Genomic DNA, 16,653 nt, shown 5'->3' on the forward strand with positions numbered 1-16,653 from the left:
TCTAGAAATCTGTCAGTATCATGTTTTGAAGGAATTCTTTCCAAAGGTTTCCATCCCCCTGGTCCTCAGCTGTCTGGGACTTCCCTTTACTAAGGGCATTCAATGCCCTATGTCTCTCTCATGTTTTCTGGATGTAGGTTTTCTTCTTTCTTAGTGTTCTTCCTTGTTTTTAATGCAACACATCTTTTAATAATTTGCAGAGAAAGCATTCATAGGTGGTCATTTGGGGGGACGTTAAGTGTTCAAAAATACTGTATTTATTCTTTATTATAATCTCACTCAACTTAAGTATAGTTGGTTCAGCTGCAAATAGAATTCTAGGTTGAAAATTAATATCCTCTCCAAATGCTGAAGCCATTTCTTGATTTTCCTCTAAGTTTAACTACTGTTGAAAAGTCTGATTTATGTCAATTTGCATTTCTTTCTATGTGAAATGTCTTTCTCTCAGTAAACTCTTAGAGTACTCTCCTTATCCATGGCTTTCCAAAATTTCACAAAGATGAAATTCTTCATGTGGATCCATTTTCTTACATTGTGTCAAGCACTCAGTACGCTCCTCCAATAGAGAAATTCTATGTTCTTCAACTCTGGGAATTTAATTTTTTTTTTTTTTTTTTGTATTATGGCTTTGAAATTTTTCTCTCCTGATATTCATTCTTTGTGGAATTTCTATTAGGTGACTATTAGTCTTCAGAATTAGTTCCTTAATTTTCTTATATTTTTTCTTTCTTTTTCATCATGATATTCTTAATTTTAATTTCCATTTATCTTACTGATTTTTAAAAGTTTTTTATTATCATATTATTAATTCCAAACTGCCCTCCTTGTTTTTCTGATTTTTACAGTGCCCTAATCTTGTTCCATAGTTACAATATCTTCTCTAAGGATATGAATCAACATTTGGTGATGTTTCCTTTTGCTTTTCCATTTCCTTTTTTTTTAATTTTAGTTTTTAAATTTTCTTTTATTCTGTAAATTTGTTTTAGTATTTATCTTTCACGTAAGAAAGCTTCTTCAACTATATAGCGATCTTTGGTCTTCCTTTCATATTTAAGAGTGAAGCAATCATAGATTGGCTGGGATCTGTGTTTATCACCGGAATTTATTTACTGAGGGACCTTCCAAAGATTATCAGGCAAGGAATGGCCTTGGGACCATTTTCCTCCAAATGTCAGTAGTTGTAGGTCTGTTTGTCTTGAGTCATTCAAGTTTCTCCAAATGAAGCCTCCATTCACCTACTAGAATGATAAAATCCATTCTGGTTCCCAACATTCTGACGTTTCACCATTCAGGATGGAGACCCTCAACCTCTCTGTTTTCACCAGGTTACCTCAGCCGTCTCCTGTGGTGGAGCTTGAAGCCTTTCTTCTTCAATTCTTTCAAAAAAAAATTTTTTCCCCATTCATGGGAAATAGGAGAAGCAGAGCAGTCTGGGGGTGGGGTTGTGTCTAATACAGCCTTTCAACTCATCCCTCCCCATTTCTGCCTTCCAAGGTACCCTGTAGCTGTCAGTCCTGGGCTGCTCTAAGCCCACATAGTTTTCTACCATATCGTCTGCAGATCCTTACAGCTTTTTTTCCCCTCTAAATCAGTTGCACTCATTCCTTTTCTTCCTCAAAGAAAAAATCATTTTTTTATCCATTTTCATTTCTTCTTCCAACTTTTTTGTCCTTGGGATTTGCACCTTTATCCCTTTGTTATCGTTTTTGTGGGATTTGAGAAAACACCGCAGGTGTAAATGGAAGCCAGCCTTCCATGATTAACTACATAGCAGTTCAGACATTTCGTGCCATAAAGGATAAAGGAGATTACAAACAAAAATCTCAAAACACCTGGAATAAAAGGCTCTTCTCCAATATAAAGCTAAAATCTTGCATAAACTGGAGTAATTGAGATAGGAGCTAATGTTACATCAAAGACTTGGACACATATAATCTCTGTTATTTGTTTCACCCCCATGTCAAGTAACAGAGGAGGGCTTAATGAGCCCCATTTTTCAGAGAGAGAAATAAGGAGGCACTGTGATTTTGTAATGTTTTAATTTATTCATTCATTTAAAGTAATTTCTACATCCAAAGTATGGGTCAAACTCATGACCCTGAGATCAAGAGTCACATACTCTTCCAACTGAGCCAGCCAGGAGCCCCTGCAATTTAAACACATACCCCGCACCACCCAGAAGTCAAGGAAGAAGCGGGGACTACAATCCATATATTCTAACACTTAGGTCTTTCTGATCAGTCAATTCCAATAATGAATACTCCATTCATTCATTATTGTTATTGTTGTTGTTGTTACTAGTCACATAAGCATCACCCCAGTTCACTTACAGCCCAGAAACTAGCTAGACTTGTTCAAGACAATATATTATCCAACCTCACAGTATCATAAAGCCTTCCACCTCGATACACCTGATCAAATTTTAGCTAGGTATTGAAGGAAATGGCATCCGATTTCTACCTATGTATGCTTTTTTTTTTTTTTTTTCAGAACAACTTTAAAGCAAGAACAGAAATATTCTAGCTCTTGGGGAAAAAAGTCATTACCCCTTTTCCAAGGTGAAGTGCAGAAAGATGAAAGATGTCCACCCCACGTGGAAGTGGGAAGGCCTGGCCAAACGGCCATGCCTTCCCAGAGCGCCATCCACCATCTTCTCCCCAGATTTGGTCTCCTTTTCTCCTCTGTCCTCTCTCTCCCCCTCTCGTTTCCTGTCTTCCTCTCCTCCCTGTGTGGAGGGGCTGCTCCCTGCACTCTTCTCTGGATGAAAAGGCTACTCTTCTCTCCTTGACATCGTGCTAGTCTGTGAATGCACATCTTTTGATTTGCATTTGGGCGAGGAAACAAGAGAAAGGCCCGGAGGGGGATGGAGAAAAAGAAAAACACACAGTTACACATTCCCTGACTACATGGCTACCGAGGGGACATGGTCAGGCGATGGCAGAGAATTTTAACTGTGTCTCTTTCTCTTTCTGCCTCCCGACCCCTCCAGCCTCTCCATCACACCAGCTGCTGCTTACGCCCCACCCAGCCCAGGCCCACTTGCTCAGAGGCGTCTAGCACAGAGACAACATCTCAGTCTTCCCCCTCCCCCACTCATGTGCTTAGACGTTGCTGACACTGACCCTTTGTGTGGGGCTCAAGACCCAAAGAAGAGTTCTTGCAGAATGGAAGCTCAGGAGAGGCAGGAGGCCTTGTTAGCAAAGGTGGGCCCTAGAGACTGCGTGACAGTGACGTGAGGGTTGTGCCTGCTACTCTAACCAATTTTAAAATAAAGCTCAGGTAATTAAAAAGTGTACAACTAGGAATCATACACTTAGATTACAATCTAGGTTCTGACATTTTCTAGCCACGAGGCACTTAATTCCACGTTCACCTCTTTCCAGAGACCGGCAGTCAGTGCGCAGGCAATGCACACGTTCTTTGAAGGATTATACTTGGAATCCATGCCAAAGCTTCTCAGAGAGTCAGGGATGAGTTTGTCTCCCATCTCTAGGGGTGGGGAGTGTCACATACTCTACGTGGTAAAGTGGCTGAGGAGCCTACGAGGTATCATTTCAACTCAATATATGTCTTTCTACATGGAAATAAAACCAGCATCTAGCTTTGGGTCATGTCAGCTTATTTTCAAGTCACATTTACTAAGCATTTAATTGCCGAGCCCCTACTACACATAATGAGAAGCTGGATCTGAACAGAAGACTGGATCGCTATGGAAGACATCGTGGCCCTGCCAGCCTGCTCTGTATTTCCCCCGGAACAGAGGGAACAAATCAAGGAACAAACGGGAAAACCTTTGGAAAACAATAACTGGTCCTACAAATGCCCCCATGTTATTGTTATTGCGGCAGAAATTAAATTCTCTAGGCCTGGCCAAATCTGTGTGTTTTACTAAAAATGCACCTACTATTAGCCAAAGATATTGGGGCCATTTAAATGAAATCAGCAGGCACGGTATTATAAATAATCCCGGTTTTGGTTCAGTCCACATGCACACCTTTTAAAATGGAAACACTGGACCGAGTAGTAATGACAGGGAAAAAAACAAACTCAAGCTCCATCTATTTGGACGGGAAATTGTGGATAGCTCAAGACCGAAATGAATCTGATTTCCCTCCTCAGCAGAGGGTTGACTTACTTTACAGCAGAACCACAGCATTTATATGAAGATGCCCTCCTGCAAAATTAGATTCTTCAAGCTTCACTAGGTACCTGTGTTTGACACACTTGCCTCTGCTTTCAATATTTCCTTGAAGGATGTAAGAGCCTCCGAGGCTCCAAAGTTCAGTGAAACTAAAGACTCACAGGTTCGGCTGCGTGGAAGGCTATGCTATTAAAGCGCATTGTCAGGAGGACAATGTTGTGAATATTGTTGTGAAATAATAGTTGTGAATAAAGAGGAAGTTGTGAATAAAGCTTTGTTTCTCTCTCTCTCTTTCTCTCTCTCTCTCTTTTTTTTTTCCTGAGGGGTATGCTGGGTACTTACTCCCTGGAATGAGCAATTCTCCCCCAAATCTTTGTCTTGCCTTGAACACAGAAGTTGATATAAAATGAGAGATCAGAGTCGGAAGACGAGGTTCCGTAGACTTCATTCACGTAGAGCAGAGTTTGGGGTATACTGTGACTCCTCTTGTTACCTTTAACAAGACCATGTGTGTCTCTCATTACTTCCACCACACAGGTTTTGAACTCTCCAGGAAAAGTGGGCCTGTGGCCCTAACAACCCCGGAGCAAGGAGGATGACCAAGTCAACATATTTCAATGAATTTGGCCTCCTTTCCAGATGAATCTCTTGTTGCTTGACACATATTTCCAGAGCCTCCTCAAATGTATATATTCTTAGCATAAATTGTGACCAGAGAAAAATAACTTCATTAATATTGTGGCAAAACATAATGATGGGAACTGAGGGAGGCCGTTTGTTGCAGCTCAACCCATGTGCATGATGGCCCCTGCACAGTGTCCCCATGTTCCCGAGAAGCTACCCTGGACTCCTCAGTGTCACGTAGGGACTAACCCACTGACTGCTATTACCGCTTGCCTCTTTAGGGGCTACCTGTCATGACAGCCTGGTCCTCAGAGTTTCCGAAGTCCTAAACGAGAGTTTCCTCCCACCATGTGATGGCATTTTAGATGGAACTCCGCTAAAGGGGACTTTGGCCAGGAACTGCTAGTGACAGGATGTGGACCTGAGGGCTACAGACCTGGACACAGCAGGCAGCAAAGGTCCAGCTGTGCCAAAGGGCCCTCTTGCCCCCACGTATTCCAGCTACCACCTCTTGGCCACTACCTCAGAGCATCAGGGCCTCTAATGCCAATGCTTTGATCTCTGACAACAAAGAGGAAATATTTCTTCCACTGGCATTTTCATTAAAGGTTTGGTAACCTCTCTAACTGCCTCCCATGAAGAAGGCCCAGGCCCTGATCCACAGTTTCCAACACCTTTCTTTTGGAATAGCATATGGCAGCCTGAGGGCTGGATGTGACCCTCAGACACATTTTCTATGTCCAGCAGTACTTTTTAAATGGAATATGTTGCCAGTATTTAAACATCTACTTATGCAGATTTTCAGTTACTCTTGAAAAATAAGAAGACCTGGTCATGCTGATTCTTCATTCTATATGAATAAAAATCATCTGATGCTCTAGCTGCCCCTTTATAAAAGGACTCACCTTCCACTCTGCTGCAAGCCCCACCAGGCCCCCTGCACTTATCTATATGACTTCCCCGTGCCCACAGGCCCCAGGCCTCATCTGCTCCTATGGGATAAATTCCCAATCTCTCTCTCTCTCCTCTTTCTCTCTCTCACCCTCCTTCTATAATTATTACAAGCTAACAACCAGCGAATGCCTTTATCCTGACCCAAGAAAACACCACTAGAGGCTTAGAAATGATCAAACTTTCCCCCCAAGTAAGATAAATAGTAAAGAGCTCATTTTGCAAGGGCTCAACATTACCCATCTGGATATCTCAGTATGCTGCTCATGATGCTTTCATTACATTTCTATAATAAGTTGCAGATAATACTGTCCTCCCAAGAGGGATGTTCATGTTCCAGGAAACTTGGAAAACGAGACAGGGGAGGTGAAAAGTCATGTGTGACCTTCACAGGCACACGCAGAAAGAGAAACCAGCAGAAAATGAAAAGAACAGCTTCCATCACTCGTTCAGGGCAGGTCAGCTGGGCTTTAATAACAGCCAGGGGAAGGAAGAAGTCCCCAGGAAGGGTCTGCTTGGTGATACTCAGATCATTTTCCAGGACACAGATGCAAAAATTAAAGAGGAAAATTCTTCAATGGTGTATTCAGACAGGAGAGAAACTGTTCAAAATACCACACACACACACACACACACACACACACACCCATTAGCTTATTTTCTATGATCCTTCATCTCATTTCTTAAGCAGAAAGTTTGTCAGAGGGAATCTCAAATTTGAATGATAGTATAAGGAAACATCCCTGTTGCCCCTGGGGACAGAAATAAATAAGAGGGGGGCACTGTGAGGGGAGTGAAGCAGCTGGTTCGACAGAATGAAAGCAAGCATGGCTGGGTACAGATTTTAGCTTTGAGAGAACAGGGCATTTGGAAGCAAGCGGTCAAGCTGGGAGAGCACCTCCCTCCTCCCAGTTGAGGCCAGGGAGCACTTGATGGGCAAGGAACTACTAGATGAGTCAAGAGTCCTTGGAAAGTCCTATGTAGCACAGACATGGAAATAGTCATCTGGTGATCACATACACAGCATCTTGGGGTTCTCTGATCTTTGGAGGGCGAAAGGGACCACAGGCAGCTTCCTCGCTCTGGGCAACCTCCTTGCTTTGTGCCACTTTCATTGGAAAAAGGTATCCTATCCCAGCTTGTGATGCCACACCTGGAATGCCAGGAAACACACACTTGGTGCCATGATCACCACTTTTGCTTCTTGCATCTCTGGGGTAAGGGCCTTCTCAATACCGCGTTCTGAACCCCAGCCATCCTCTTCAGGGGAGTTCAGTAGATGTGTATGGAATGAATGCATGAATGCAGACATGAACGAGTGAGCGTGCTCGGCTTCCTACAAAATCACATTCGCATCATAAGTCACAGACCATACTCAGGCCAAATGCAGATGGCAAAGACACTTTGGGATCTGACAGTCCTGTTGGAATCTAGCTGCGTGTCCTTAAACAGACATCTTTCTCTCTCTGAGTCTCTACTCCCTTACCTGATGAGCTAAGACGACAATGGCCATCTGGCAGGGTGGCCATGAGGAGTAAGTGAGAGAAAGTCTGTAAAACACTTAGCCCAATGCTTAAGAACTCAAATGGCAGCCATTGTCATTACTGGCTCTGCGACAACCTGGCGTATTGATTTCCAGCAAGTCTCAATCTCAGGCTGATCCTGTAGATTCCCAGTTGGAAATTTCTTGGCTCACATGCCAGATGGAAACGACTCCTCTACACCCCCACAGTGACCTTGAGCAGATTGCTTCCCAGGACTTCACTTCTGGAACTCTTCATCAAACTCTTTCTCTGACCTGTCATGCTGATGAGAAGTTTCTCCTCTGGAGCCTGGGCTTGTATAAAATCACAAGGTGAGTGCTCTCCTAGCTCTTTTGACTGAGCTTTAGATTCTCCCCTCCTTTATGTCTTGATTTGTCTTTTTCTAGCCTCCTTCCTACCTGCCTCCCTGAGTCCCCGTGCTCTTGTCCTAGAGTGTTCCCTGTGGCATGCCCTAGGGCACTTTATACTTGGCTCTGTGTTGTCTGGTTTTTCTCATTGTCCTGTTTCTGTCATTAAAAAGTCAGAAACAAGGAAATTCATGTTTAACACAGCCACAAATAACTTTTGTTTCAGTCAAGGAAAATTACACTTAAAATATATATGTAGTAGAGGAGTGGGCTGTTTCATGCATAACTAAGGGTTTGACTTCTCCTTTCAAGCTCTCCGATAAAGAGATGGCCCAGCAATCAGCATTGCAGAGGTAGGAGATCCTCATATAAACAAACGAGCCACCTGGATTCAGGATCTGGCTCTGGCATGTGGTGTCCCAGGCAGGATGCCAAGCCTCTTCCCCCTGCAGTTTCCTCATCTGTGAAGTGGAGACACGCAAAGTAACTATCTACCTACACCACAGCGAGAATAAATAACAAAATGTGTTCAGCACTGAGGACAGTGCCTGGCATATAGAAAATACCTGACTGATGCTACCATCATTATATGTAGATCCACACACCATTCATTGAGCAACTCTCTTGTGTTAGGCCCTGTTCTAGGCACTTGACACAATGGAAAGCACCACCAGGCAACAGATTCTGGCCTCCTGAGTTTGAAATCTAGAGGGAGGCAAAGACTTTTGTCAAAGAAGCACATACATCGATATCAGTTATAATTGTGAAGATTGCCTTGAAATGAAGATATGTTGCATTAAGAGAGGAGAAATGGACAGTGTGACCTGGATGAACAGGTCAGGGAAGGCGTCCTGGGGACGGGGGGTGGGGATATGTCATCAGAGATCTGAAGAAGGAGAAATTCATTAGGTCTGGGCAGAGAGGAGTATATCCCAAGCAGAGGAAATGGCACATGTGGGAAATGATGGTGAACATTTAAGGCACTACAAGAAGGTGCAGGTGGCTAGAGGATAGAAAATGAGTGGACCAGTGGGACAGATGAGGCTGGAGGACGAGAGGAAGGCCGGAACACAGAGAGTACAGCAGACTCTTCAAGGCGGCTGGGGCTATGAAAGATGTCTTGGGCAGGGGAAGGGGACATGCTTGGCCATTCTGCAGGCAGCATGCAGAGTGGACTGCAAGGGAGCCAGCGTGGGGTGGCCACTAGGACTGCATCCTAGCAGTCCAGGGATGTGAATGCCTCTGGATGAGGCAGAGATTTTTAGGGGATATGATTCATAGGATTTAGTGAAGGGGAGTGGGAGTAGGGGAGTTTTTAAGTGATATTTTGTTTCCTAGTTGAGTTTCTGGATGGATATAAAGTCAATAATTAAGTAAAGAGTCACTGGATTCAGACCCAATTTAGGGGAGCAGTTATGGGCTCAGTTGGGGAAGTAGTGACGCTGCTAATAGTTGTAGAGTCAGATACCTGGGTTCTAATCTCTTAGCTACTACTTGCAGGTCTGAAACTCTCTGAACTTAATTTCCTTAATGATAAGGAATTTCCTTTTTTGTAGAGTTGATATGAAAATCAAATGAGATAATCCACATAGCGTTATTAGCAGTGCCTGGCACACAGTAATAACTCATACTCGGTCACTAGTAGCATCATTTGGGGACATGTTGAGTTGCAATTGCACTTGAGACATCCAAGTGGTATTTGAGACATACCAAGTCAGAAATTAAATATACAAATCCACAGCTAAAAGGAGTTTTTGACTAAGGATAAAGATTTGTGAGCTATCTCAGTGTAGGTGGTGATTAGAGTCATCTTTCCCTCTCTCTGGGTTTCTTCAGGTTCATCTAATAGAAGCGGCTGCCTCTTCAGGAAAAGCTTTGGAGAAGAAGCTACTGTCTTTGCTTCACCTCTCACTGTTTTGTTTTTTTCCCCCAAAAGAATAAGATTGACTTGTCTGACTTATCTGATTAGAGAGATGACAAAGTTCTGACACGTCTGTGTCCTTGATTCTTTACCGGGCAGGATTAATGTGCTACCAGGCTCTGTATATTCATTCATATCTCTCTCTCCTTCTCTCTCTCCCTCTCTTCCTCCTTCCTTCCCTTCTCCATCTGTCTGCTTCCCTTTTTCCCCTTAAAAGACTATCTGTAGTTCGTGTGTGTTTTCCTTTCTGTTCCACCCGCCTCTATATGGTAAGCTCCCTGGCAGGTCCTGTCTCCGCAGGGGGAGGCCTATAGCTACAGTTGACAAATTATCCTGCCTGTGGCTGAGTGAATAAAACCAATTGGGAGAAAGAAGGGTATTAAGTGAGAAGCTCATTTTGGACTTGAATCAAGACTGCATTCTGCAATTCAGCTTCCCTCATAATAAAATTGATAGTTTGATGCCTGCTTGACTTTGTATTTCTCAGTTGGTTCAGACCTTGGTAGGGGGAGAGAAATTCTCATTGTGCCTTTTAAATCCCAACAGTAATTGAGGCAACCACGGATGTCAGTGAGATAATCTTAGGAAAAATGTACAGGAATAGGAAGACCTAGAACTGGTCTTAAAGAACCCTTTTTAATGTTCTGGCTGAAGACAGACTAGTCAAGGAAAAGGGAAGGGGAGTTACACAGACAGAAGAAAGAATTTGAGAAAGGCGGGAATGATCAACAATGCAGGAGGTTACTAACAAGTTGGGTAAACTGAATGTTAACATTTTTTCTACTAGATTACTGTCAGGGAGGTCATTAATTTCCTTGGTAAAAATTCTTTTTCAAGAAAGAGGGATGGAAGCTGAGATGCTATAGGTCAGGTGAGGAAAACGAGGAAGTTCAGAAAGCAACTGGTCAAGAAATTAAGCTCTGGAAAAACAGAGAAAGATAGAGTGGTAATTTATCTGTCTAAGACCCTAATTTAGATCTTGGCCCTAAGGAATCCCAAGCATGCGTTTCACAGCTGGCTTGGAAAAGCTTGCTCTGTATATTAATTCCCTCACCCCCACACCACACTCTCCGTTTAATCATGGGTGCATAGGCACACTACTCACAGACATTTTTTTTTCCCTTCAGAACTGTGTTGAAACACATTTCTTACATAAATTGAACATCCCAATTCAATTGATACATTTGACCATGAGGTCCATCCCAGTGAGCCCTCTACCAGAAAATAGGAATTGGATCATTGTGTTTTCCCAGCAAGGATCATCAGCTCTTTTCAGGGATATTAAAGCACCTGGAGTATTTTGTTTTGTTAGACTACCTATCACAGGGTACAGTAATTCTTTCTTTATCTATCCATAACCACCCTCAGCTGGTAAACTTCTTTAGGGCAGGGATTTAATCATTTTTACTTGTGTCACATAGTAGGAACTCAATAAGTGATTGTAAAATAACTGAGAAACAGGCAGCATCCTTCCCCATGCCCGTGGTGATGTCTGTTGACAAAATTGGATTTCTGTGTTGGAGACAGACCAGAGGAGACTGAGGAGACATAATGACTAAATGCAATATGGTATCCTGGATGGGATCCTGGAACAGAAGAAGGAAATTAGTGGGAAAACTGGTAAATGCCCTCAGAGCACTCAGCCTGAGGCACGGAACCCTATCACTTGTACCCAAGCTTCTTGTTTCTTAGAAAAAGTTGAGAAAAAAAGAAAAAGAAAAAGTTGAGAGATGTGTAATCCCATCCTCCAAAATAGTCCAACAGAAGAGTATGGAAAAGTCAAATGAGAACTGAGACTCTCTTACATCTCTTTACTAAACCAGTTAGCCTCCTAAAAGGAAAAAAAAAAAATTCCTTTTTTTTTCTTTTAGAGAAATGTGGTAACCTCCTTTGTAGGACCTCCATTCAGTTTTCTTTCACACACAGGATTGTTTAAATGCAGGAAGAGTTCTGCTTGCAGGATATGTAAGGAGCTTGATTGCAACTTATTCCACTTAGTTCCATCTGTAGTATTTTGTTCTCATGCCTGAAGGCTTCCTGGAGAGCATATTAACAATCACATGGCAATGAATATTAAATAAAATACCTCTAGCGTTGTCCCTTTCTTATAAGGGAGTGTAGATGTTCCCTAACCCTATAAAAATGAAGGTTTTCCAAGAAACTACTTGCATCTGCAAAAGAACGGTGAAGTCTGTAGCAAGAGCACACAAACCAATCAGAGGGAATGACAGATTCAGAAATCTCTAGGTGATACTAAGAAGTCATAAAAAGGTCTGTGACATTCTGAGGCTACTAAGTGTATGATTATAGTCTAATGGAAGTTTAAATAGCTTGGGTAACCCACCATAGAAGCCAAAAATAACAACAATGGCAATGACAAGAGCATTTAGCATTTGCTTACCACTAAAGAGCGAGGCACTGGGCAAAGCACAGGATGTTATGTCATTTCATCCCCCCAACAACACTATGGGTTGGTCCTCCTACTTCATTTTACAGATGAAGACACAGAGGGTTAAAGGAGTTGAGTAACTTGCCCAAGGCTATTACTCAACTAATAAGAGACATAGCCAGGATTTGAACACAAATATTCTGGCTCTAGAGCTCACGATCATAGTTACTTCATGATATCATATTTGGATTCATAAACACTGACACAAATTCCAGTTCTAGAGTCCAGTATGGGAAAGACAAGGAGTATAAATGCAGTGGGAGTACATTCTTCATGTAACTCACTAAGATTCTATGCAGACATTGTCGATTCAAATCTTCTCTGCAGTTTTACCATCTAATTATTTCCTGTTTCTCAAGGAATAATCACGTTTACAAAATTATTTTTAACTAAAAAGTATTTCAAATGTACAGAAAAACATAAAAATTATAAGATGCGCTCTTGTATAACTTTTTTAAATCTGTGCATGTCAATGTGGAGACTCTTCTCCATGACTCCCCTTGTCTCCCTCTTTGATACCATGCATGGTTGACCACACCTCTCTGGACCTTATCTTCAGAAATTCCACTGTGAAAAATCCTTGTATCCACCTGACCCTTGACTTATTCCTACAGAGTCTGAACCATCCCAGTTCAACATGTATTTGTTGGTTCAGGTAATGCTGCCCCAAATCCTTTTTTTGGAAAGAGCTATTGTAGAAAATAAATTATATATTAATATTTGTCAGGCAACATGCTAACTAATGGAAATACAAAGATGATCAACCCTGCTCTCTGATAGCAAATTGATGCACTAATTAACATTAATGACTTAATTGGTAATAATGGCTTACAGCATTACCTCATCTAATTTAGACATAATCAACTTCATGGGGTCCTTCAATGTTCAAACTCAAAGAAATAACTTCTGGTGTGAATTTCAGCACACATGGTAGATTAGAGCAGAGTGGAGGACAGAAGATGGGGAGGAAAACTCTAAGTCCAATACATTAAAAATATGTGTGAATGAGTCTTTGGGATCTTCTTACATCCTCCTTTTATATGGTTTCTCTAATGGAGGGGGTGCTGGGTGCCAAAGTAAGTCATATATTCATGGTAAAACCCATGCATCTCACATAGTTTACTTAGAAACATGCCTGAGCCTTAGAAGGAATCCTATACAACAGTGCTTCTCAGACTCTACTGTGCATACAAATAACTGGGAGCATCTTGCCAAAATGCAAATTCTGATTTGATTAAGTCTTGGGTAGGCCCTGGGAGTCTGCATTTGTAATAAGTTTCCGGGTGATACTGATACCTTTGGTTCTAGGACCATACTCTAGAGTTCTTTCTACTGTATCACCACCCAGTAGCCACCCAGATTTAACTTGGATTCCTCCATCGGTGGGGAATTTACTACCTCCTAAAGTAGTGTTTTTTCAATCTTAGTCTACTTAAATCTGTTATCCTTACCGATTAAACCTTTTTCTACCCACAAGGGCCATAGAAACAAGTTTAGCCCTTGTCTCAGGTAACGCTTGTGACAGTGACCATACCAGGTCAAAGATCAATGATTTCTTGACATGGTAACTCCCAAGTATGTGTGATGGGCAGGAGATATAGGAAATAATTCCATCCAGAAAGGTAAATCTTACCCCAAAGTCATGCCCAGTGATTATTTTTCTCTTTGGGGTAACTTGGCATTTCCCCAGATAAATACAGACAAATCATAAACCTTCGCCATGGCCTCCACCTGCTTGTATCAAACAGAAGTCAGCTCACTCCTTTCCTAGAGCTCCATTGGGCCATCACACATCCTTTTCTGTCCTCCCCAGCTGTTAACGATGCAAACATTCTAGCACTATCACCGATAAAGAGATTTCTATTTTCATTGTATATTATCATAGCACAACAGGATACACTCATTTTTCCAACATTGATTGGAAGGACTGGTAGAGGAGAAAATTCGGGAACAGAATGATACATCTCAATCTATAGCAAGAAGACAATTTAAGGCTAATTTGGACTTCATAAGTTTTTTTTTTTTTTCTCTGAAAAGAAACAGGAAAACTGGAATGCCTTTACCTTTCTGACTCTCTTCAGGCTATTAATTTAATGGTAGCATTACAAACACTTGCAACTTCTCCAGCAGATTTTTGGTATCTTGTTCTAAGTAAAGACTGGAACAAGGAAAGAATGATCAGATACACAGAAGCCATCACAGAAGCACAAGTGGGGCTTATTCTCTTGTCCTCTGATTCAACAAAGGCTGTTATGAAAGACTTCACATTCCGACTGGGAGCGCCAACAACAGGCATTCATGGCTTCTTAGCCTGTATTGTTCATCAACAATTTAGGAGTGTAAAACCTTATTGCTAAATTTTACAGTTTCTTCAGTGAGATGGGAAGAGCAATTGAGATGACAAACAAAAAGCAGGAGCCAAATGCTACCACTTGGAGAATCTGGTTGTATCGAAGCATTTATATGAATCCTTATCTCTGAATCAATGAGCCATTTGGTTTAGCATGAGATCTGAGCAGCAGAGGTGGTGCAGGTGTCTCTTACTCTGACCTTCCTCCTAGATAAGCCGGTGTCTTTGAGAGCTTAATAAATTTCCCACTTAAACCCCAGCACCCCACAGGCCTCTTGAGGATCAGTGAGACTTCAGATTATGTTGGCTTTGGGTGAATGTGAAGAACAAGCAATGGAGTCGAAACAAAGCAGGTATCAGCACGTCCATGCTGTACAACCCACAACACAGGATCATCCAGTGGAACTGCTGCCGAAAATGGAGAATAAGTGTCCAAAGATTTTGAATTTGAACAACTTCTTGGTGGATAAGTAAAAATGGAAAACTATCAGAGGCCAATAACACCTGAGTTTAGAAATCCCACTTCCTACTTGCCAGCTAAATACCGAATTGATAGATTGACAAGACCCAAGCTTGAGATTGCTGGGAATGTAGAGCTTCATAACTCCACTTTCCCTGAAAAGCTGAGAGAGGACAAAGAAGGGGAACCACGCCACCCCCTAACTCCCAACACATACATGCTCGTCACCACCCTGTACCAAACGGGAACATTTTCAGGCCCGAGTTATGATTTAAATGAAGCGCACCACACCAATATTGTGTGGTGCCATCTGTTATTTTATATTTCACGAAATTTGGCCAGTTTTGAAATATTATAATTATATCTCCTCCATTACGTATGCAACGCAGACATTTTCTGAAACATAAATACAGTATGTGGGAAATGTGACTGTATTTATAGCCATTGGCTGGTGGAAAGCAAAAGGGCAGCTGGCACCCATTGACAGTCTGGAGAACATAGCCTGCCAAAGGAGCAGGGCCCCCAGGTCGGAAGCTTGCCTCTCCACACCACATCCTGTTCCCTAGGGAGGGAGGGAAGCTCCACAGTGCACAGCAGCTCATGCCCCACTCATCTTTCAAGGAAGATCAGTCACATCAACGGTATTTCAAACAGTCCGAGATCAAGCGTGTCTTCTTGACTTGGGCTGTAGGCCTAGGGTCAAGGAGTGGGAAGGAAAGGGGCACAGTCCTAAAGACAGACCCTCCACCCCAAATGCTTCCCCCAGTAGTGCTACAGAGGAGAGAATAACATAGGAAGAAGCCAGAGTCCACAGAATCGAAGGACCAGGAGTTGGGTGGACCTGCTGTCGGAAGGAAACCCTATCCCAGGACGGCCCGTACTCCTTAGCCCTCAGCCCTTCTGCTTTCTTCTATAAAGGTGAATTTGGACTTTAATGGCTCACTAAGTGTGGGTGTCAGGAGATGCAGGAAAATGGTCAGATTTAGTCAAAGCCTCCAGGGGATGTGCTCTGGAACTTCTTTCATCTTTAGAAGAAAAATAGTGTTGTTTAGTTGAGTTGTTTTTCTTCACATACTGCAAAGTGCTTTGCAATAACAAAGGGAAGAAAGCAAATGACAAGTATTTGAGTTTCCCTTTCTGTCTCTCCAAAACAAAGACATTATTCAGTGATGGGAGCTATTGGATAACTCCAGGCAATTGTGCCCCAGTCTTCACACCCTTCTTGAGGAGTTGGTACAAGCCTTTCTCTGACAACACTAACTACTATTGCTCTGGACAGTACAGCCCAAGAAGACGTTCACTGGCACTGCATCCTTTTTTTATTGGAGTTAGTTGCTAACATTTAAAAATCAGATTTCACATAAAACCCAGTTTCTCTTGAAAAATCATGAGAGTTGGCATCATCGGATGTGTATTTCTGCCCGGCAACAATCTGCCTGTTCTGAGTAGCAGCTGCCCCCATTGCAAAAGCACCCCTCAGTTTACCCTAGTCTCTACCCCTCCTGTGAAGCCCCTCCACTCACTCATGTCACCCGCTTGGCCCTCGAGGACACGTGTGTGTTTGTTGTGACTCTTGAACTAGGCAACTGACTCTTACAGAGAAATATAGACTAGGAGATTAAGGTAAGGTTGTTTTTTTTTTTTTCCTGGTGTAGTGTTGGTGGAGCATTAAAATATATCTGTAAACTCTCTAACAGGAAATTAAAGTAAAATTTATAGGCCTCTCTGGATTTTTTTTAAACTTTCTAAAAGTGAAAAGATAAATCTCCACCACAGCTCTTATTTTACTGTATTTTAGTCATCTGTTTATTTATCATTCGTTACCAACAAACTGTGAGCAATTTCAGGGCAGGAGCCAATTCTTCT

The sequence above is a fragment of the Canis lupus genome, chromosome 3, assembly GCF_048164855.1.
Source record: "Canis lupus baileyi chromosome 3, mCanLup2.hap1, whole genome shotgun sequence".
In the NCBI taxonomy this organism is placed as follows: domain Eukaryota; kingdom Metazoa; phylum Chordata; class Mammalia; order Carnivora; family Canidae; genus Canis; species Canis lupus.